Source organism: Microcebus murinus, chromosome 2 (genome assembly GCF_040939455.1).
Source record: "Microcebus murinus isolate Inina chromosome 2, M.murinus_Inina_mat1.0, whole genome shotgun sequence".
Lineage (NCBI taxonomy): Eukaryota > Metazoa > Chordata > Mammalia > Primates > Cheirogaleidae > Microcebus > Microcebus murinus.
The window spans coordinates 89,427,090-89,451,325 of NC_134105.1; the positions used below are offsets into that span (position 1 = coordinate 89,427,090).

At 39.3% G+C, this 24,236-nt stretch overlaps 1 long non-coding RNA gene across 1 annotated transcript in view; it reads left to right on the forward strand.

The window, feature by feature from the left end:
• Nucleotides 1–24,236, forward strand: part of LOC105863966 (uncharacterized) — a 56,758-nt gene that overhangs the window by 18,857 nt on the left and 13,665 nt on the right. Inside the window, exon 2 of the long non-coding RNA XR_012918133.1 lies at nucleotides 11,078–11,144. This is a non-coding gene — a long non-coding RNA (uncharacterized LOC105863966). The remainder of the gene's footprint in view (nucleotides 1–11,077; nucleotides 11,145–24,236) is intronic.

Genomic DNA, 24,236 nt, shown 5'->3' on the forward strand with positions numbered 1-24,236 from the left:
GCGCGCGCCCGCCCCTCCGCGTCCCCTCAGGATTCCCGCCCACCGCACGGGCGCGCGCCCCTGGGCCCGGCCCGGTTCTGCTCGGCGCCCCTCTCCTCCAGCCCTCGTGGCCGCGTCCCGGTCGCCGGGCTTTTCTCCCCGCACGGGGCCCCACACCTCGGCCCGCGAGCCAGTCGAGCTCTCGCCGCGGCCCTGTGAGCGCCGGCCTCCGGGCCTCCACACTCCACTGGGCGCGCCCGGGGTAGGCAGGTTCCGCAGGGCGGGAGTGGCAGAAATCGGGAGCAGGTGAGGAGGGAGGACAAAGAGGGGCTCCCGGCCGGCGACTGCAGTTGCTGTGGAGCGGGGAGTGGCAGGCCAGGTGGGCGCCCTGCACAGGAAAGAGGCCAGCCTGGTGCCAGCGTCCTGGCTCACTTGAAGGTAGAGGGCCGCCAAGACCTGAGGTGGTGGGGATGTGGTCTCTAAATATTTAAATTTAGCTCTGGCTTGGATGAGAAGCCCAACTAAGTAGTGGGTGCTGATGGGTTTCACATCTGGAGTCTGAAGAAAATGGGTTATTAAATGCGTTCAGAGACCTGGCTTCTTTAGCGAATGGTCAAGCTGATTTTCGTGGCTGAGATTTCAGCCACTGGAAAGAATCAAGGACCAAGTTTCTGGTTGGGATTAGGGCCTGGTGTTTACAGCACACAGAGATTTCCTGTGGGTGGGAAAATAAAAGGAAAATGGAAAAGGGAGTTCACCACGTCTAATTTGTGTGGTTAAAAGGTCCAACTTCATAACTTAAAGTCGGCCTTGAAGAGGGATGGGAGCAGGACCTGTACCTAGACTCTGCTTAATATTTCAGTACTGCCCTTGTGGTAGGGATTTGCCCCACTCTAGTTGTTAAACTGGGGGAACATTCATTCAGCAACTTGTACCTCTTTTCCTTAATGTGGTCCCAGAAATAACTTACATTTATCCCCCTTGAACTTAAACTATTTCTCCAAATTGTTGTGGTCACATTGGACACAATTTCTGTTTCCAGAAATGTTAGCAATCTAATATGCAAGTCTAGAATTTTAAAAAGTCTGTTTTTTATTATGTCATTCAAATCATTTACAAAAGCGGAATTATTGTCTAGACAACTCACACCCATCCAAAGTTAGCTGCCAATTCAATTTGCAGGAAGTGATTTGTGGTCATTACTTCCCACCACCATTCCCAACCATGAGGTTCTCCAGGGCAGACACTAGGCCTTACCCAATTTATATTCCTAGCAACTACCAAAATGCTGTGTCAATAGTGGAAACTCAGTAGGTATTTGTTGAATTGAGTTTCCCCACAAGTGGCTCTTTGCATTTCTATTTGCTCTAGAATGTCAACATTTCTTCTTTTGAGCTGAGGATCCTACTGGGGTTACTAGGATGAGTGAGGGGAAACTGAGCTCACAGTAGTGTACATACATTGCTCAGCTATTCCACAGGGTCTCTACTTCTGGCTTCTCTGGGCCCAGCACACACACATGTTCCTTACTGTCCCTTCATCTTCCACTTCACCTCCAGGTTAGTACCAGGCACCATTGTGAGACGGTAAACTGGGTGACCAGGTAAAACACTGTCTCACAAAACTCCAGAATACTGTTTTGTGTGAAAGCCACTTCACTATTTCACATATATTTTTTGAGCTGGTGATTAGGGTAGCAGTATAATTAATCATTCATATATTTAAATCTTGGAATGAGACAGACTACTTTACTGCAAGGACAGCTCATAGAAAGGCAAAGACCCTATTTTTAACGACCAAATGTTTCATGCACTTTTATGTCTGACTTAGAGAGTGATTTATTCCTCTTTTTGCAGGAATTAATACTGAAATTAATATTAATCAATGGCTAGGAAGACTAGAGCAGAGGATGGTCCTGTGATAAATGATCACAAACTTCTCCCTACTTCAGAAATGGCTATTTCCATTCCTTTCATATATTTGCCTGGTCTGGAAGACTCTGATTATAAGCTTCTTAGGACAGCCCTTACTTTGTATTTGAGGCCCAGAGAAGTTTTATAGTTCATTCAAGCTCACATAGCTGGTTAATGGTGGAGCTGGGCCTAAAATCTTGGACTATTTTCAAATCCAATGTTTGCTTTACTGTATCACACTGTGCAACTCTTATGCTGATCACTGTGAGTACTTAATAAATACTAGATTTCTAACAGCAGCCTATTTGCTTCTGATTGCTGACTAGTTCACTTCAATTCATATTTATTTTAACTGAAAACCACTGCCTTCTGATGGCCAGTCTATTGTCTGTAGGAAATGAGTTGGTGGGCACATTCCAGCCCTGTTGGACAGCAGAACCCATCACAACAAATCAATGTCAAAAATGGCACTTCAGGAGGAACACATACTATTTATTTGGTACCCCCCAGTGGAGTAGCTCAAAGTGATTTGAAAATGTCTCATTAGTCCTCATGACACCCCTGTGAGATAATAATAATATTATTATAATGTAGTAAATGCATGTAGAATGTGGCAAAGCCCACAGCTTCTACAAGTGTGTGCAGAATTTCTTCATATTTCAGTTTTCAACATTAGAGCCTGAGTAAAACCATCAGGTTTTCAAACAGTAAGAGTAAATCTCGGTGTTTGGTCTTTCTGTGTTGCTCTAGGCATAGCTTGCGTTTCTTACTGACCACAGCGGTACTAGAAATAGCTCACCAGTTGTTTGCCAGATGGTAAACAGCATCTGGGATTAGCCCAGAAGTGTTTGAGGGTGGCACAAGGCAGGCCTAGAGATCCTAATCTGCAATTGTGCATAAATAGGAGAAAGCATCTACTATGTGCAAGGCATTGTTCTAGTTACTGTGGGGATATGAAGTTTAAACATAGACCTTGCCCTCAATGGGCTTACACAGAGTTGAAAAGATAGGAGACAAATCCCTGAAAATTTTTACAATGCTATTAGTTAACAATACATGATAGTAGTACCAGAAAGGTCACAACACACCTTGTCTATTCTAGCCAAGGTGGCTGTCTGGCTGTTTCTCAGTTGTACCAAACTAGTTCATAGATCAGGGTCTTTTGTACTTACTCTTCCCTCTGCCCGAAACATTCTTTCTCCAGATTTTTACATGGCTCTATCACTTTTAGGTCTCCAGTCAAAATGTTATAATGCTTTATCCAAATTGCCTTCCCTGACCACAACCACCTGATTTCAAATAGTTCTCTCCACCCCCCAACACTTGGTAATTTTATAGCCTCTTACCTGCATTGTTTTTTCTCATGCATTTATTTACTTGCAATTATATTTTATATTTATTTGGGTGCTTGCTTATTGACTGTCTCTTGCACTAAAACATAAACTCCCTGATGTCAGTGTTTTGACTTTTTCATTTCTGTATGCCCCAAATCTAGAATAGTACCTGGCATGTAGTAAATGCTTAATGTGTTAATATATTAAATAGAAGAAAGAAAAGGTACAGAATGAACTCACAAGAAATATTAAGGTACACTTCTTTTTGTGTGTAGAGGCGTTATTTTGAAGAGTCTGGTTCTATTTTATAGAACCAGCTGGGCTGTGCAAATATGTAAGGAATGTTTCTTAAGTGCCACTTCCTCCTTTTTTCTCTACCTTCTCTTCTCCCCACCATCCTGAATGAGTATATCCTGCACTCCAGAATTATACTTTCAACTTCTCCCTTGATACTCTTCCTGCAGATACCCAAACTTAATATTTATAACACTGAACTCTCTCTTTCTCCCCAAACTTGCTTTTCTTCCTGTTTTTCTTATTTTGTGCTAGAATGCAGAGTCACCCCAGCATCCTTCTCCTGCCTCCACACCCAGTTGTCACTAAATGCTTTCCATTCCCCCTCCAAATCCATCTCAATTATGTTTGTTCCTTTCCATTCTCACTGCCACTGTCCCAATTCCGACTGCCATGATAGTTTTGTAACAGGCTCCCCGCTTTCAGTCTCTCTTTTATGTATTTCATCCTCTAGGATGTAGTTGAGTTATTTTTGTAAAACATGGATTTGATCACATTGCTCTTCAGTGCTGCCCTGGTGTCAAACCCTGGCCCTGGCCTGTGGTTCTGGCAGCATCTCCACACCACTTGCTGGTCCCAGGACAGGTCATCCACTTACGTACTGTTAAGCTTTTGTTCATAGTAGCTGCTCATGCTCTAGCTCGCTGGATATTCCTTCCATGTTTTTCATACTGGCGAATTAAATCTTCAAATTCCTTAGAGGTCACTTCTTTTGAGACCCTTATCCTCCCTGCAAGCCATGATTACCACTTCCAAGAAAACTCAATAAAATTGATTATAAATGAATTCAGTGGTACTCTTTCTCATCAGAGCTCCTATAGCATTTTGTTTATAGATCCATTAGAGAGCTTTATTATACTATATTTAGGTGTATATGATATGACCTGTCTCCTTATGAGAATATGAACTCTATAATGCAAATAGCTAACAGGTTGAGCAATGAATAATACACAGTACCAAGCCAGGCATGGTGCTAAGTGGTTTGTATGCAGTAACCTCCAACAGCCCTGTAAGGTGTGTAATAGTACACTATTCCACAGATGGAGAAACTGAGTGCAGGGTAGTGAAGTCACTAGTGCAAGATCATACAGCGAAGAAGTAGTAAAACCAGGATTCAAGCTGAGAAATTCACATTCTCAAGCCCTACTGTAGGCTACCTCTGAGAGGATTAGAGGCCTTGCCTTATTCATATTGGTATTTCCAGTCTCCAATATTGTGCTGCTATTTCAAATAGTATAATGCTTTTCAAATAGTATAATAGAATAAAAACATTTATGAAGCATGAATACTTATTTACTAAAAAACTGATAGGTAGGCTATGATGAAAGAATTTGTGCTGTTTCTCAGTACGAAGGTTATGAATGGGTTCTGCCGACTTTGTACCATTTTTAAGAAGAAAGAGTCTAAATAAAGAGAGGAAATTATTCCAGAAGTAGATGCAGATACAGTTCCTGGCTGGGGCTAGGGTGGCTCTCTAGTATTGCTGTGTCCTCAGAATGACCCAGCAGTCTGTGTTCTCACATGGCAGAGTGATTTCCACAAAAATATTTCTATTCAGGGAAGACTGGAATTCTATCAGCAGGTATGGCAACCAAAGAGTTAAAAGCATTGTGTTAGACCAAGCATTTAAGTAAGGCTGAAGCTTTCTTGTTGAGCCTCTGTGTATAAGAGAAACCAATCAGACACTGAAACACCTGCATGGCCTTTTCTGGTTGTAGTTAATTTATTGAAAAAGCAGGCACAGTCACATCTCTAATCATAGATGAGATGTGCAATTAATGATGAGATAAGCTGTAAAGCCCCCAGTATGTACCAATTATTTGTTTGCAGATGGGAATCTTCTTACCATTTGTAGAAACAATAGAATGGCTTTAGAGCACTAGAAAACACATTAACTCTCTTTTAGCAAGCTGTACATTACAAATAATACTTTCACTATGGTTTTGCTCAAAGTAGATTTGACCAAGAATGTTATAAAATATCTAGAAAATCCCTTTAATTTATTTCCTCATGGTCCTTTTTCTTCAAAGTATCTTACCATTCTTTGTTGCGAGGCTATGGGTGAGCTACAGTAAAATTAATTTCAAGAGCTAAAAAGGATTATTTTAGTTACATGATTGAGTTGACATTAATGTGAACTAGTGAACATAAGAGCACACAAAATTGTAAAGCTTTCACAAACACTACGGGAAACTATTAAGGTCAAGGATAATTTTTTTTGCAATGCTATTTTTCAGAAATGATCAAGGATAAATTTTGATTGAGGTTTTAGTATTGCCATCTGGTGAAAACTAAAACATATCTTATTAATCCACAAACATAATATTGCAGTGTTATTACTTTGTCATTAGGTTTTGCAATTATGTTGACAAAGCAATTCAAGAACATGTCTGTAAAATAACATTACAATTTTATTGAGTTTTCATTACAATGGTAATAATGTTAATGAAAGTGTATAAAGGCCCATAATGATCCAACTAATACTGGGTATTATAATGACAAAAGAATATGAATGCAATTCTTTGGGGATTTTACCATACCTGAGATACAAAGTAATGGATACATTACTTGGTTATAAAATGTATGCAAATTAAATTAAACCATGGTGTGATGTGTCAGTCTCTGCCTGACCCAGGAACAGCTGTTAAGTATGGAAAGTTTTCATTTATAGGCTCAGGACAACTCAGTCTAAAGCCAATTATAAATTATCTTGTGGGAATATATTAGGAAATATCATCCTTATCCCCACCCCTAGCAGTAAGTCTAGAATCTTTCTTGCCACCCTAAGCGCAGTGTGCCTGCGCTATAAAACTTCAGCCTGGTTTTGAATCCTTGGAATATTTTGCATAACAATAGGACTAAGCCTATTGTTCTATTAGCTTGTTGCTGTTCTCTCCAGTTTCTCCATTGAGACTGAAGCCCCATCCTAAAACCCCAACTGGCTTGTTTGAGATTCCATTTTTTCTTTTTGGTCTGTAATAGGCACCCCAAGGGCTGCCATGGGCTGGAGTCCTTCTTTATGTCAGATGGGTCTCTTGGAGCTACACAGCTTCCACCACCCACCTGACTCCAGTACTGCCATGGCCATGACCTTCCTTTGGCTTATATCCTCCACTGGTTTAGATCCTGTGGGTGATGAGACTTTGCCAAATTGCTCCCAAATTTTATTCTTCCACTTAGAATTTTATGATTTGAGAAGCTGGCCGCCATCCTTGAGGACCTATTCTAAAGCTGAATTTATTCTCCTAGCATCAGATCCCACCATTGCCAGCTTTCCTCCATATCCTTACCAATGCACTGAAGGCCTAGCATGCCTCATAACTGAGTTACACAGGTTGACATGCACAGCTAGAAATACTAAACCAGTTTAAATTGAGGACCATTGTTTATACAGTCATTTAAGTGGGCTTTATAATGGATGAACTGAGATATATACCAGTTATAAAGATACATTGTCTTGATTTCCCACCCTCATCACGTTCTACGTGAATCCACCTGTAGGATGACAACCCCAACATAACATGTGAACAGAATTTCTGACAAATGCTTTTATGGTAAAGATTAGCTTTCTGGGAAAACCTACTGCTTGAGCATGTTTATTCATTATGTTATTTAGGACAAGCTAATGTTAAGATGTGCTGTAGCATAGCAGAAAGGATTCTAGCCTTGGATTCAAACTACCGTAGTGCCTTCTTTATCTATGGGGGATACATTGCAAGACCCGATTGCCATCAGTTAGAACATGTTTCTATTCATGTCTTCCACTCATAAAGTTAATGCCTTTTCCATCTTAACTAAACACTTACCACACATTGTGGCCATAACTTTTGCAGTTTGAGGTGTGACAGCAAAACTAGCACAAATTTCTTTTTCCTTCATCACAATTTCACAGATATAAGATTCGTTCTTACTGAATCTTCTTTAGCAACCTCAGCATATGATTTTTTTTCCTTATTAAGTTGAGAACTTTTACTTTTTCAGTTGAAGGAAGCACTTTATGGTTTCCCTTTGGCATATCTGAATTGCCAGCATCACTACTCTTGCACTTTGGGGCCATTATTAAGTTAAATAAAGATTACTTGAACACATGCACTGCAGAACCCCAACAGAAGAACTGATAACTGAGTGGCTGCTAAGTAACAGACTAGGTGACTAACAAGTGGGTAGCATAGACAGCATGGATACATTGGACAAAACAGGGATTCACATCCCAGGACAGATGGAGTGGGAGGGTACGAGATTTCATCATACTACTCAGAATGGCATGCAATTTAAAACTTATAGATTGCTTATTTCTGGAATTTTCCATTTCATATTTTTGAGCCACAATTGATGAAAAGTAACTGAAACTATAGAAAGCAAAACCACAGATAATGGAGACTACTGTATCTGGAGTTAAAGTGACCTTGAGAAATCCATTTTGCCTGCTCCTGTCACAATTTCCCCCCTAAAAAACCAAAGAAATTAATATCCAAGCCATAGCTATGAGAGTTAAATGAGATTATGTAGGTGAAAGTATTCAATTCCTCACCTGGCATAAAATAGGCACTCAATAATTTCTTGCTCACTCATCCTTTCAACACAACATAAATGCATAATGGGAGGGGTAAGATGCATTAGGACTTTCATATTTCTGATTGCAAAAGACTACATGCAATGTAATCCCTTTCTATTTGTTTTGCCTCAAAGAGGAACAGGCCTGTCACTTATGGTTTTAATTAGCATGTGGTCCAAGAGCACCCACACTCAACAGGGCTTACAAAACTAGTCAGAAAACAAAGGATATACTTTAGAATCAGAACTCTAGCATTTCCTGGTTATTACTGTTATTATATCAGGATCTTCAAACCTAGGACCTCAATAGTTAGTAGGCATTCAAAAAATATTCATTGAAGTAAAAATTTTTTTTTATTATCTAATCTATACATGCATTTTGGAGATGGAGTAACTATGGTGTCAAGATATTAAGTAATTTATATCCAAAGTCCAGCATTTAGTTTGTGGCAGAGTCAGGATAGAACTTAATGTTACTAATTTCCAGCCAAGCTAAATTGACTTCTGTTCCCACATTTTTTTCTTATTACTCATCTGTCTAGTGACTTCTTTCCCTTCCTCTCTCCATTTCTCCTTTCTTTCCTTTCCACAATACTTACACTGGCTATATGGCTGGGAATCTAAAATGAACAAGACATGTCCCTGCTTTTATACGAATGTGCCTGAAACATTCCACCTTAGCTGATGTCTTAGCTGGACCCACCCTCAGTCCTGCCTGACTACGCCTATCTGACTCTTTGTGTTAGCTGACTTCTCCACCTGGGTTTAGGGTTACTTTCCTTTTCCTTTCAGCCTTTTTACTCTTACAATCCTTTTTCAGCTTCCTGATTTATTTGTCATTCTTTGCCCATAAAGCAGAATTTTTTAAAATCTAAACCTCCTTTGCTTCAGGCCCGTAAATCCTGGTGTAGTGTTCTAGGCCAGTGCGAGGCCTTAGGTAGAGCTTAAAATTCTATCCTTTTGGTGACTCTGCAGGTTGCCCCCTGCTGGAAAGTGCATGTCAACCTCTGCCTTCCTCAACCTCTACATGTAGAGACATTTGACAGGATCAATGCTATGTGATTCTTAAACTCAGCAGCAGCCTCAACTGTACCAGCTTAATGGGGCTTAGAGTCAGTCATAAACCCTAATTCCAGTACACTGATGTGAGCCTTAAGGTATCTGCATGTCTAGCACCACCTCTTCTCCTACTAGCCCAGTTCTTAAGTCTTGAGTTTTCCCTTATTTTCCTTTTGTTAAAACTGACGACCTCCTTACCAGCTCCTCCTTGGGAGACTGGCCATGTTCCTTGTATCACCAACTTCTGCCTGAATTCTGCTCCTCAGGGCTACACTCCTGAAATCATGGTCCCGTTGCCCAGCCAATGCCAAGCTATCTGATGTCCATGGCTACACCAACCCTGGTGTGGACAAGAGTGGGCATTCTTCACACGTGAATGTGGCTGATCCCCCTTCCTTTGCTGACTTGTTGAGAAAATTCTCCTTCAGGTTAGACCCTACCAGGACTACATGCTCCTGAGATGGGCACAGGGAACATCACTTTCCTGTACTTAGTAGAACAAAATGGCAAAATCTGGAAGCAGAAATTTGCTCCCTAAATGTCAACATCTAAGAGATGTAGGGACTGAATGTGCTGTGCTAATGCATATTATTAATGGATATAAGTGCCCCTCTGTGTCCAGATAACACTGGCTGCATAGCTTTGGGAGATAATGCATTGCTAAGTACTCATGACACCCCATTGTAAGATTGATTTCTAAGCAAATGGGCTGAAACTCAATTATCCCTAATCCTTAAGCATAAGGGCTCTGGTCCCATCTCAGCATGAAGAATAGAATCAAAGGTGTGCCAACTACAGAGAATATTCCAGATGCTCACATTGAAATATGTAATCTGAGAGTGTTTTGAGTGCATTGGAGTACTTTAGTGCTTCAGAAATGGTCCAGCTACAGTATAAATCCTGGATATTGAGAAACTAATAAGCAAACAGCTCTTACTTTTTGTAATGCTGTCGCCTGAGTCAGAAGAAATGGTTAGAATACTGTAATACTCCCCTTTGGCCAGATGTTACTAATTCCTGATAGACTTTGGAGGTCAAAAAAAATTCTTAACTAAATGTCACATAAAATCTATTACAAATGGAGTCTTCTGAGCCCATTTTCCTAAAATAATAGACATGGAACAGAAAATTGATTGCATGACCATGAAATGCAGTACGTTCATTTTGCTAGGTTTTTAAAAAATTTACTTGGTGAATGATTTCTTGGTTTAATAAAGCAACATGCTTAGGAAACTCCAAAATAGATTGTTTTTATAATCTCTCTGTTTAGATTATTAGGACAGGGCTATGGCTTTTTCATGATTACTTTCCTCAGTGTCTTATATATAGTGCTTTGTACATAGTAGGCCTTTGAAGATATTAATTGAACATTTAATGAATACTTTGTTTCCTATATTGACTAAAGGAGCCAACTCACTCATAAATTTTAACATAACTTTTTGCTACCTGAATGCATTCTTGGTCATAGTCTGCAACTATTTATATCATTTCCTCCTATTTTAATATGTTTATAATTTGCATTACATCCAAGGTCTATGAAATTTCTGAGACAGTGTATAAGGTTCAAGGTTAATGCTTCTTTTGTACCCAAATATAACCCTTAGGAGAATAAGGTAATGGATTTCAAACTTACATTTCAATGTGATGATAATATAAAAACAGATTAATATATATTTTAATCATTTTCCCTACAGCTTTATCTCTACGTTATCCTTCCCCAAAGCCTCATAGCTGCTTTAGTAAGATATTTACTAATTTAGATGCAGCTTCTATATAGTATTGGGTTTGTGTAAATGCAGTAAAATCCATAACACTCCTGTAAAATACACAGCAGAGACGAGCAGGATCCTTTTGCTCTAGGGCTGGAATATAAAGTAGTTTTAGTTGCTAAGACAGATTAATTCTTTAGAGTCAGAAAACAGTCTTTAACCCCAGTCATCCCAGTTTCTGCCAAATAACTGAGAAGATAAATGCATCATTCTTCGAGGACAGAAGACATGCTGGAAATCAGGTAACTTAATTTTAAATATGAAATATATCTAATTGATTTGCAATACTGTCCCTTGTGTACTGTCTATTGAAGATGCCTCTTCTGAGGTTTCTGAATCTGTGACATTAGCTAGAAAAGCATCATCTGCCATTTCTGCTTGGGGGACAAAAAAACATAGAAAAACATGAAGGATCATGCACAATGGCACAACCCCTGTAGGCTGCTGCACTTTATTAGCCAGAGACTAGCAGCACACAACGTATTAGGGGGTTGATCTTGTCTTCAGCTACATCATCACCTAGTGTGTGTGAATCACCCAACCCTTAATGGGAACCCTCATACACAGTTAAGGACAGAATTTAGAATAGGAAGTGAGCAGGCCAAAGAGGCTGCCTCTGGCAAGAGATAAACATGTTCTCTTAGCTTATCTTTATTTGGGTAATCAAGTAATATCACTAAGTAGTGATTTCTTTTCTTTTGTGGTCTGACTTTGGTCATTTCTTTTTTCCTCTAGAACTGCATTAAACTGCAGTAGTGGAACTCCAATTTTAGTATTATAATAATCCTTGTTGCCGTTAGTAATTTTAAAGCTCATTACTATAAAATTTCTGTATGATGATTTAAAGATGTGCAAGAGATTTAAAAATCCTGATTAAATATTTCTAGTTCTTACTCACATAAATTTGTACAGCTTAAAAGTATTAATATGATAGATAAATGCTAAGAATAGGAACATCCACAGTAACCATGTTGAACCATTGTAAATTGCTATATTTATTTGATTTATTTTCTTGAATATTGCCTCTGGGTCCAAAAACAGACTATTGGAGAGTTCTGCTTTGTATAAAGGATGTCAGAAATAATTTTGGCTAGCTATATGAGAACCAATTTATGTGTCTCTTACACATCTACCAAGTATTTAGCATAACATATCAAGATAAAATAGAATGTGAGAATAGATAATTTATTATAAAAGCAAAAATACTGTAAATTAAATTAATTTAATGGTAATTTAAAATGTATTGCTTATTGTGTCTCCTAAGAATTGGACATATAGCAAAAAGTACTAATACATTTTAGCATTTTTACATATTTTTTCATTTAAAAGTTGTGATGATGGCTTATATGAATACTCACTTTTTGATACAGATTGAGGTTATATCCTATAAAAGGGAAAACTGACCTGAACATTAGAGCTACCTTTGGAGTGATGTTGGTTTAATTAAATTCTTAAACTAATTGTTTAAAATGTAAAGGATTAGGGATAATAAACATAAAACACCAAAGCACCTCATTAATGTAAAACTGTTTATACATATATATGTAGGTATATATAATTATTTATAATATATATGCCTATCTATACATGTACACACTCTTTTAAAAAGATTGTTACTAATATCAGTATATATATTTACATATATATACATGTGTATATATTTGTATTCTTTAAAAAAGATGATTCCTAATAATAGCAGTAATAATTATTGTGTTCTGGAGCTCTTAAAGGGTTTTAATACATGGGTTCTGTTAGCCAAATATATTTATCGTGTTCTCTTTTTAGCATAAACCTTTCCTAATGATTTGACAAATGTCTGACCTTCTGCCCTGACCCCAGAGCAGTGCAGAGCCCCAGTTGCCGAGCTTTGAACAGGGCATGCCGAGCCACCTCTGTGCTACAGACAACTAGCTTCAGTTTGATGCTTCTTAGTTTTCATGTTTGCTCTATCCCTGCTGCCAGAGAAACACATTTATTTTTCTACGTATGCGTTTGTGACATTTCTACTTGGGGGAGTTCCTGTCTAATAAACTCCATTTCATGATTTTTGACATCGTGTGGTGTGGAGTTTGGACTGAAGGGCACATCTGTATATGCTCCAGTACATTTGTTCATGGCTGCCTTCTGCAGTATTTTCAGACTCATCTTTATATTATAGCACTATCAATTCATCCTCAATAGGCAACCAGGTCTATGTGCTAGAGAACTCTTTTAGCAACATCATCACCTCCAATTGTGTATTTTTTTACAATTCCAAATCCTCTAAGCAAATTTAATATTGTCTTCTGTTTAAAAAGATTTTTTTTTATTTTTAGAAATACTGAAAACTGTAAAAAAAAAAAAAAAGGGGAGGGTCTTTGAAATTTTCATTGCTAATCCCATAACATACTCTAGTTTTACTAAGTAATGTAAATGGCTTAAAACAAAATACAGAATTTTGTGTTCACAAATTTGCCTAATATAATGGAGTAGGTTATTATATGCTTCCCTTAGTTAATGCTTTGTCCTTGCTGTTGGCTTGTTTACATATTATTTTATTAGATAGCCTCTAATCCCAAGCTTTTATAGTCTGAAATCTGCCTAGTGTGTGTGCAGGTGGAAGTCTGGAGGAGCTTTGGGGTATTAGGAAGAGCCCAGCACTCTAAGTCTAGAGACACAGATTTGAATTCTAGGTTCCTGGGTTCTTAAATCTCTCTGGGCCTTCAATTTCCTGATCTATGATAATGGGATAACACTAAACAGTTTACAGAGTGACTGTGAGGATTAAATGAAATAAAATACATTGAGTACCTAGCAGTGCCTGGTATATATTTATTTATATATGACATATTCTAAAAATATTTGCCTAGTTTTGCTGGAAGTAAAGAATTAGTGCTCAGCATCACCTCTCACTTGAGTAGATGAACTGGCCATTGGACAGAGACAGCTGCATGTCAGTAGTTGGCTCTGGATCCGTTTAATTCAATTTGAGTGTAAATAATGAGTGCCCACACAGCACTTTGTCCATTACTCAGATCTTTATGCTGGTCTGGGTTAACTTTTGCAGCGGCATCCCTGACTGCCCAGCTTTCTGGATTTGCTGAGCTAAACAGGTTTGTTCACATCCAGTTCCGCTGGGGTTGGAGAGCCCACTAAAGGGCCAGAATTGACAGGGAAAACTTTTCATCCTCTCTGAGGTCACCTTCACTTAAAGGATGCTGGCTGCTAATAAGTATCCTATCAGGAGAGGAACAAGAAAAATGATTTGACACTTAGGGCCTGTCTTGAAAGATGAGATTCACATATCAGCCAACCAGATGAAGAGAATCACTGAGCACAGAAATGAGATCTGAGCACACTGGAGCTCAACTAATCTCTCCCTGCAAACCCAGGATTTGTCCCTATGAATTGCCCATTTCAGTTATTTAGCCCTATATTTCCCAAAGATGGTGACTTTCACATATTGACACCTGCAAAATAAAATCAACATTTGCCTTGCCTTCTTTTCCCCTTGACTGGCTTGTGGCCTCCTGAAAATGTTACAGACAGGGGGAGAAAGAAATAAATGAGAAATCAAAGGGATCTAGCGGGGACAGCTTATGGAGAGAGTGACAAACACCAGTTTCAAAACAGTTGACTCATTGCCAAGGACCTCAGATTGACAAGTGTGATACAGTGCTGAGATTCTCAGTGACAACCGTTGCCAGTTTAGCAAAAGAGCAGTGTTTCTGGAGCCAGATTTGGAGAGCAGATTTTGTGAAAAATCTAGGATTCTGCTGCCTCCCAGGACTGGTTCTAATTTTGTTTTTGGGCTGTCCTCAATGCTCCCACCTCTCACGCATTTGTTCTATTTGGGGGCTTATTGTGGAGGAAGCCAGCTAATGCTACGTCCTGAAAGAGAGGGAGAGAAAAAAGTCCAAATACATTTTTTCTTTGTTGAAACAGAAAAACAAACTCAAAATTATCTGGTCTTTATGTTTCCAGCTGTCCTTAGTCACTGACAGAGCTCAGTAATCTGCTCATCTCGGCCTACTGAGAGCAGGTATTGCACCAACATTTTTTGGCTCACTTGTCAAAGTAAATCTCTGTGCAGCTCAGCACTGGCTCCCTGTCTTTCTCCCTCTTCATTCTCTACTATAATCCCTGTGCTTTCTCAGGCTTCCTAGGGCTGATGCAAACACAAAGGAGGGACCCAGGAGCCTAAGAAGAGGCAGACTTCAGATACCCACTAATGTGGACCAGCAGGAGGCCCAGCAGTTGGAGGGAGACTGTGAGGAGCAGTACAACTATTCTCTCTGCAGGCATGGCTTCTCCCTCAGACTTGGGCTGTAACTCCCGTGAGCTTGTGCTGGGCTTCCAGGTACCCAGCTCTTATTCTTAGAACCTCCTTTGCTGCTAAGACTCTTGAGGCCGTTCAAAGTGAGGTACATCAGGTGATACACCTGCTCCAGTCCTGATCTGGTCCTGGGGACTAGCAGGTTGTGCAGGTTGGCCAAAGGAAATCTTGCCCTCTTATAGGCAAGGGAAGTGGGACCCACCATTTGGCTTAATGATGGCCATTGTCCAAGACGGTATTTTGCAGACTATCTTAACACTGTCTGAGTTATAGTAACAGAGTAGATGAAAGGTAGGTCTGCTGTGTGGAACTCATGTGTTGCTTTTCTCTACTTGCTGAATTACTGCCCAGCACCTCTTTATCTCTCTGAACTCCCCATCTTTTCAAAGATCTAGGCCTTTTTCTGATTATGACATAATTCAAGGATTTATTCTGAATTTTCTTTCTCTCCCTATTTCTGGTGCTATGAGCACTTGGGCTTGGAGTTAGACTGGTAGCTGGGAATTAGGCCTTGACTGTGCTTTTCTCATTTTTAGCAGAGCACAGCTGGCTTTGGCTGGGTTTGGAGAGGATGCTCCAAACTCAGAAAGGATGCTGTGGCTCTTGCCATTAGAGAAGCAGTCAGGAGCCATAGCTACTGCAGTGTTCTCAGAATCCATGGGAGCCTTAGCGGGGAAAAACAGAGAGAAAGAAAGATCCTGGAGAGGTGGGATTTTCTTCTCTTCCAACAAGAGTTTTCATCACATAGACCACAATTTCCAAAAGTTGCTACAGCTCACATAACTGCTTTGCAAACTCAACATTTGAGTCTGGCTCATTTGAAGAAAAAGTCCACAAGAATCATTTACCATTACATTCTCTCTTTTTATTTTTATTTTTTTATTTTTTTGAGACAGAGTCTCATTCTGTTGCCTGGGCTAGAGTGCCGTGGTATCAGCCTAGCTCACAGCAACCTCAAATTCCTGGGCTCAAGCGATCCTTCTGTCTCAGCCTCCCGAGTAGCTGGGACTACAGGCATGCGCCACCATACCCAGCTAATTTTTTTTATATATATTTTTAGTTGGCCAATTAATTTCCTTCTATTTCTTAATAGAGACAGGGTCTCACTGTTGCTCACGCTGGTTTTGAACTCCTTGAGCGATCCTCCCGCCTCAGCCTCCCAAAATGCTAGGATTATAGGCGTGAGCCACCGCGCCCGGCCTACATTCTCTTTATATTGTGTTTCATGACAGAAAGGCCCAGAGTTGTGATGAAAAGTATATAATATTACAGGTCGTAAAAGTTATTTTGTTTTGTAAGTGCTTGACATGTAAGTTGTTACTGAATTTTATAGATAAGGAAACTGAGCCTTAAGACTCACGGAAATATAGTGAGGAATATAGCAAGAACAAGGAACATAAGATATGATTATCCTTGGTTTTATCTATTGCTGTTTGAAGATGGCATAGAGAGAGACAGAGGCTATTATTTGGAGAGAGCTGGTTGATCTCTTAGACCAGCCCTTGGAGGATCAGGACCCTAGTTAGGCCATCATAGTCTAGGTCCCTGGTTCTCAATCTTTGGCTTATCTCAGAATCAGCTGTGGAACCTTAAAAAATAGAGGTTTCTAGGTCCTATCCCAGACCTCCCAAATCAAAATCTCTAGGGGCGGGTCTTGTAATTCAATATTTAAAAATAAAACAAAATAAAACTCACTTAGACAGGTGATACTGTTGGGCAGCAAGTTTGCGAACCATCTAAGGTTTTACCTTTAATTTTGGCCTTGGGAATTTTATGCTAGAGGAAATAAGTTTCGTGGAGATGGACTCACATTAACACAATTATCATAAGTGACTAACGTATGGATCAGAGTGACAACTGACAGTAAGAATTATCATTGAGCACCAGGCTCTTATTAGTAAAAGGCCATGCTTTTCCTCAGGCTGCACATAGCCAGGTGAGCAGGGACCCAGGGGCAAGGGAGGTGGATGATTCTGAGAGTCAGGGCCATCAACAGCATGAACCTGAGGCATCCACTCCCATCAGAAGGTTCTTGCTGTACCAACAGAATTCTCATGTTCATGGGGTCAGATGCATCACCAGATTTTATCTCTGATCACTCCCTTTACTGGTGACTTAACCCCTATTCCCATTCTGAAACTATGCATGTATTAATATATAAAATATAGCATAGTTGATTAGATTTACCCTCTTGTAGTCTTTATAAAAGTCACAATCTAAATGTCCATAGTTAGCAAGATTTTTAGAGAAACAGCCACTCTTATACTTGGCTTATGACTGGGAAATTGGCACAATCTTTCTGAAGAGCCTTTTGGCATGAAGTATTGACAGCTACAAAGATATTCTTTGGCACTATTAACAATACTGAAAATTGGAAGCAACCTTAATGTCCAAGAATAGGAGTAGATCAACTAATTATTGCATATACACACATATAATGCAATTATATGTAGTCACAGTTTAGAATAAAATGTAATTACATGGAATATACTCAAAATATATTGTTAAGTGAAAAAGGCATGTATGAATTCTTATGTGTGTGAAGGAGATACACCACAATGTTAACAGTAATTTTCTCTGGATGGGTGGATTGTGAGTGATTTAATTTTCTCTTTTTACTTATCAATATATCTACTTAGCTTTATCATAATTCGTATATAAATTTTATCATAAGAAAAAACCAAATAAGCATTACTGTAGAACTCACAATCCAGATGATTCTTTCTGAAGTTATATCTGGGCCATCGTAACTATATTTTGGGTGGTCTTCAAATATGGCTTTTGGGTTGTATTATTTCTATAAATGGTAGCTGTCATCCATTATTGGTTGATCTGGACAAACTTCACTCACAGGAGTCATCTCCTGTGACTGTGGAGTTTGTAGCTGTCAACTCCTGGTGGTGCATACACAATTTGGCCACTGTGACGAGGACATTCATTCAATAAACATTTTTTGAGGACTTTCTCCAGTGCAGGCTGTAAGGATACATGTTTGAACAAGACATAGTTACTGCTTTAAAGGAGTCATGTAGAGATAGAAAGAAATGTAAAATGAATCATAAATGGTTTACTAGAGATAGGACTATGGGATCCCAGAAGAGGGAGCAACTAATTTTGACTGGGAAAGACAGAAATCTTAATAGAGGAGGCAACTTTTTTTTTTTTTTTTTTTTTTTTTTTTTTTTTTTGAGACAGAGTCTCGCTTTGTTGTCCAGGCTAGAGTGAGTGCCGTGGCGTCAGCCTAGCTCACAGCAACCTCACACTCCTGGGCTCGAGCGATCCTTCTGCCTCAGCCTCCCGAGTAGCTGGGACTACAGGCATGCGCCACTATGCCCGGCTAATTTTTTTTATATATATATCAGTTGGCCAATTAATTTCTTTCTATTTATAGTAGAGACGGGGTCTCGCTCTTGCTCAGGCTGGTTTTGAACTCCTGACCTTGAGCAATCCGCCCGCCTCGGCCTCCCAAGAGCTAGGATTACAGGCGTGAGCCACAGCGCCCGGCCTGAGGAGGCAACTTTTAAGCTGAGTCTTAAAAAATGAGTAGAAGTTTTCCAGGTGAGGGAGGTGGGAAGGGAATTTCTAGGAAGAGCAAACAGCTTGTGCAGAGACACAAAGATATGAAAAGGCACAGTGTGGAATGTTGAGAAGTTCAGTGTGGTTAGAGCTTGAGGAATTAGGGAGAAAGGAAAGGAAATGGGAGTGGAGTGATAAATTAATACCAGATAATAAAGTGTCTTGTGTGCCATGTTACAGGATTTTAATTTGATCTTTTGAGCAATAGAAATTGACAGTGGTTTGTAAACAGGAAAGACACATGATAGAATTATTTTTAAGGATATATCTTTGGCAAGGATGTGGAAAATGAAACAGATTAAGGTGGAGGACTGAGGCAGGGAAAATAGTTAGGAAACTATTTTCTCATTAAAGATGAGAGATTATAAGGATCTGGTCTAAGTCAGTGGCCCTGGAAATGGAGAGAAAATGCTTGATTTGAGAGGTCTCTAGTCAATATAGAGAAAATGTCCCCATTCGGCTCTTGTGTATTATAGTTCTTCATATATTTTCCATGCATTTTTAGAGATGTAAACCTCCATATTGAACATTTACTCTGCCAACCCAAATTTGAATCAATGCATAAGCACCTGTGTTTGACAAAGCACAGTGGATCCAAATCCAGTTTGCATTGAGTGTGTCCCAAAAAATGAGTAATTGCTGCAGTGTACAAAACAAAACCACCCCCACTCACATGTGTTTCTGTGATTCCTTGAGATGCCGGAAGAAGATGAAAACAGTTACCAGTGTTGGTTTTTAAGAAAATGTCAGATCCAAAACACTCAACCATATTCTCCCTCTGACTCAACGTGCCTGTAGTTTTTAGCAAGGCACTTTTAGAAATTATATAATCCTTTTGGTTGAGAATATGTTGTTAACAAATGAAAAGAATACAAGATTTGGAATCAGACAGACCTAGGTCTGTACAAATTATGTGACCTTGGATAAGTTACTTCATTTCTTGATTTACTTATCTGTGAAATGGAGGTTTTTTTTTTTTTTTTACCCATTTTGCAAGGCTGTTATAAGAATTACAGATAATATATGTAAATCTTCTGCATTCTTGGTTCACAAAAATATTTAAGAAGTAGCTTTTTATTTAAGGCAAATTGACTCTTTTTTTTATTTTATTTCATTTTTTGAGACAGTCTCGCTTTGTTGCCCAGGCTAGAGTGAGTGCCGTGGCATCAGCCTAGCTCACAGCAACCTCAAACTCCTGGGCTCAAGCAATCCTCCTGCCTCAGCCTCCCAAGTAGCTGGGACTACAGGCATGCGCCACCATGCCCAGCTAATTTTTTCTATATATATTAGTTGGCCAATTAATTTCTGTATATTTATAGTAGAGATGGGGGTCTCGCTCTTGCTCAGGCTGGTTTTGAACTCCTGACCTCGAGCAATCTGCCCACCTCGGCCTCCCAGAGTGCTAGGATTACAGGCGTGAGCCACCGTGCCTGGCCAATTGACTCCTTCATAAGCTTGTTCTGGACAAACTATATGTGAAGGATTGTGTTCATTTCTGTTTATGGCAGTTTAGAGAAGATATTGATAAGGCAGATGCTTTAAGAGCAAGATGATGAGGACAGCAAAGAGACTAGAAACGACTTTTTGATACTCCCCCTTCCTGATATTGAGAGCTATATAAAATCATCCAATTTTCCTTTTTGTTTTGGCTGCCAGGAAATTCAGAGCCATATCTGATATTCAAATTCAGTAGCTGCATTAACCCTTTAGATTGCTGTATTTGCTTTATCCTTCTGTTTGTCATCTTAAATCACCTTTGGAAAGAGAAAATGCATAAATAAATTCAGGAAATAAAACGTTATTTGCAAACTTGTAGAAGAAATTGAGTGGATTTAACATGCAAAATAGATGTTTAAAGGGGGAATTAATATTGTATTCAAGTATTTGAAAAATTGTCATGTGGCAAAAAATGTAGACTTATTTACATTCTTTAAATATCAAACACCTAAATAGTAGATGGAAGGTGCAGGAGAATTACTTAAGTAAAATAAAAAAGGGGGATTTTTATGACCCAAAAATGGAATAGAATTTCTAACAGAAAAATGAGTTCTTCATCACTGGAAGAATTAAAATTACTACATAATTTCTTACAGAAATAGAAAAAACAATCCTATAATTCATGTAGAAGCACAAAAGACCCCAAATAGCCAAAGAAATCTTGAGCAAGAAAAACAAAGCTGGAACCATCACACTTCCTGATTTAAAAATATATTACAAAGTCACAGTAATCAAAACAGTATAATACTGGCACAAAAACAGACAGACCAATGGAACAGAAGAGAGAGCCCAGAAATAAAACCATGCATCCATGGTCAACTGATCTTTGACAAAATGGGGAAAGGACAGTTTCTTCAATAAATGATGTTAGGAAAACTGTATATTCACATACAGAAGAATGAATTTGAACCATTATGTTACACTGTATTCAAAAGTCAACTCAAAATGGATTAAAGACTTAAACAAGACTACAGGAAGAAAACATAGGGAAACAGCTTCTGGACATTGGTCTGGGCAACAATTTTTTGGATATGACAGTAAAAGCACAGGCAACAAAACCAAAAATGGACAAATGGGATTGCATCAAACCAAAAATCTTCTGCAAAGCAAAGGAAATAATCAACAGAGTGGAACAGAAAATATTAACCCCTTATGTTGGATAAGGGGTTACTATCCAAAATATATAAGGAACTTATATTACTCAATAGCAGAAAAATCAAATATCCCAATTATAAAATGGGCAAAGGGCCTGAATAGACATTTTTCAAAAGAAGACATACAAGTGCCTAACAGGTATATGAAATGATACACAGCATCACTTGTCACCAGGAAAATGCAAGTCAAAACCACAGTGAGATATCTTCTCTCACCTGTTAGAAAGGCTTTTATAAGAAAGACAAAAGATAACAATTGCTGTCAAGAATCTTGAGAAAAGGGAACCCAGGTACACTGTTGGTGGGAATGTAAATTGGTATAGTCATTATGCAAAAACAGTATGGAGCTTCCACAAAGAGTTAAAAATAGAAATGCCATATGATCCAGCAATCTCACTTCTGGGTATACATCCAAAGGAAATGACATCAGAATGTCTGCACCCCTATGTTCATTTCAGCATGATTCACAATAGTCAAGATATTTGATGAGTGAATAAAGAAAGAGTATACAACGCTTGAAGCTCGGACTCGGCGAAGGGGGGAGGGGTGGCAAGGGCAATATATGTAACCTCAACAATATTTGTACCCCCATAATATGATGAAATAAAAAGAAAAAAAAAGAAAGTGTATACACAATGAAATATTATTTAGCCAAGAAAGAAGAAAAATCCTGCCACTTGCGACAGCATGGATGAACCTGGAGAACGTTATGCTAAATTAAATAAGCCAGACACAGAAAGACAAATACACAGAGGCTCAGGGGAGTGAGGGTGGAAGTAGAGAGAGATTGGTGCAAAGTTTCAGTTTGGCAAGGTAAGTTTGGGAGATCTAAATGTACAACAAAATTACTATACTATAGTTAACAATACTTTACTGTATACTTGAAATTTGCTAAGAGAGTAGATCTTGATTCTTCTCACCTCCAGCTCCCTAAAAAGGAAAATGGTAACTATCTGAGGTGATGGATGTGTTAATTAGCTTGATTCTGGTGATTATTTCACAATGTATACGTACATCAAATTATCAATTGGCACACCTTAAAGACACACAATTTTTAATTGTCAGATATACTTCCATAAAATTTTTTAAAACCTTTCTGTATATATGCACTGAATTTGATGGCCTCTTAAAAACTCCTTTAATCCCCAAACTCATGGTTATCTATTTCCAACCAGCAGTTTGAAAATATCACCATCCATTGATGGACTAGGAAACTCTTCACCAGGAGTACTCTGAATCTGTTGGTTGGCTTTCTGGTGACCAGTTATAGAAAGTTAATGTTAAATCTAACATGCCTCTAAGGAGATCAAGTTCTTACCTCTGGTAGCCCTGTTTGATTATTTGGCAAATATCTATTGTGCCCCACATGGTTGGACTCTGCAGGAAATGTGGGTTTGCAAAGAAAGAAGTCTCCTTTCACAGGGGCATTGGAGACTCCCTCACAGTAGTGAGCACACCTTACATTTAATAAAGGCCATTTAAACTGACCGGCTCCTGCATCCAAGAGGTGACAAGGTAATTTATGTAATAATAACTTTTTATTTTGAAGCAATTTTATCTCTGGGATTTCAATTTCATCTTCTTTCAATGTGGTTCAAAACATTGGGGCTGAATGAAAGAGCTGGCTCACACAAAGGCCGAGTGACTGTATTAGCGATTTAATGCTGGCTGCACCAGGCAAATCGCAATGTATTAACAACTTACCATAGTAAAAGTGCATTTCTATGCCATAAGTAGATGTGACTCAATGGTCTTTTTTTCTCTTGTAGCTATGCCTTCTGGAGCATGAGGCCTCCAAGTTCACAAAAGAGGGGAAGAGAGGGACTGAAGAGGCACATTGGCTTTTCACTGCCTCAGCCTGAAGGTGACACAGGTGACTTCCATTCATATTTTATTGGCAAATGCTAGTCACATTGTCCCTCCCCAACTGTAATGAGGGGCAGGAAAGGTAGAGGAGCACGTGACTTTTGGGTGAGCCCCATCTCTGACATGGCGGCTGAGACAACTTAGCTAGTTAGTGGCTTAACTGGAACTAGAAATTGGGTCTCCTGATTTCCAACTTTTTATTCTCTGTTGTGAACTCTGCTATCTGGTCTTCCTATTGAGATGAACACAGAGCCTGGGGGCCATGCTGTGGCTACTCATGGGATTTTCTAGTGTGGTTTTTCATAGACTGTCTAGACCAAGATTACCAAACTGAGAAGAGAGGATGTGGGTGACCAGTCATGAAATCTGGAACCACAGGAATCCTTTGTGGAGGAGGGTAGTGAGTAGGAGATGGGGAGGGGAGCATAAACCCAGAAAAGTCCCTACCTAGTGGCTTGTCTAGGGTCAACCAGACTGCAGGCTAATAATCTGGGTATTCCTCAAACCTGTATTTGTTAAATATTTGCTCATGATTTATTTAGAGGAGGATTGATGCTCCACAGAGAAAGGCAGAAAAAGAAAGCAGCTGGTGGCAGAGAGCATACATTCTCAATTGTCCCAAACAATTTAACTCTGTCCCAAGTGGGCCCATCCTTCTTGCAGAGCAAAAATCCTACAGTAGGGCTTTTTGGACCCATCCCTTAGAAGGCTGTTAGCAATCTTGAAAGACTCACTCCTTTAACCCCAAGGGACTTTACAGAGTATTACGATTCTGGAAATGTAATCTTCTCCATTTTACTGTCTTCCCAAGGATATTTTGATGTCCATTACTGTTTGGTGCTCCAAGTATGCTCTCTGTATAGAAGAAGCTAGGATACCTGTAGGCATTAGTGGAATAGTCTGGGAGTGGGCACCCATTGCCTCCT